Here is a 312-nt window from a genome sequence, read left to right as displayed (position 1 = left end):
GGGAGAGGTGGCGGGTGCTGCCCTTCTCTCCGGGCTGAGCTGAGCCGCCTCTTTAGGGGCTGAAGGATTTTCCCTCCTCTTTGGTTTTCCCAAAAACTGCCCACACTAAAGCTCCTCTCCAGAGGAGGTGTGTGCTCGGCAGATATTGCACCACGGCTCTTGCTGTCCGTGTGTCCCTGTTGGCACTGGTGCTGAGCCCTGCCTCTCTCCAGAGCTTTGCTTTAGTCTTGCTGCTGTATCAGGGGCTGAGTATGTGTCAGACGATGGTTTTCAGTTATTTCCCTTCATTTCCCTAAAAAAAGCAAAACCCCT

Source organism: Pterocles gutturalis, unplaced genomic scaffold (genome assembly GCF_000699245.1).
Source record: "Pterocles gutturalis isolate BGI_N339 unplaced genomic scaffold, ASM69924v1 scaffold15169, whole genome shotgun sequence".
Taxonomy (NCBI): domain Eukaryota; kingdom Metazoa; phylum Chordata; class Aves; order Pterocliformes; family Pteroclidae; genus Pterocles; species Pterocles gutturalis.
The sequence above is the reverse complement of the archived record's forward strand: the minus strand, read 5'-3'. Positions refer to the sequence as shown.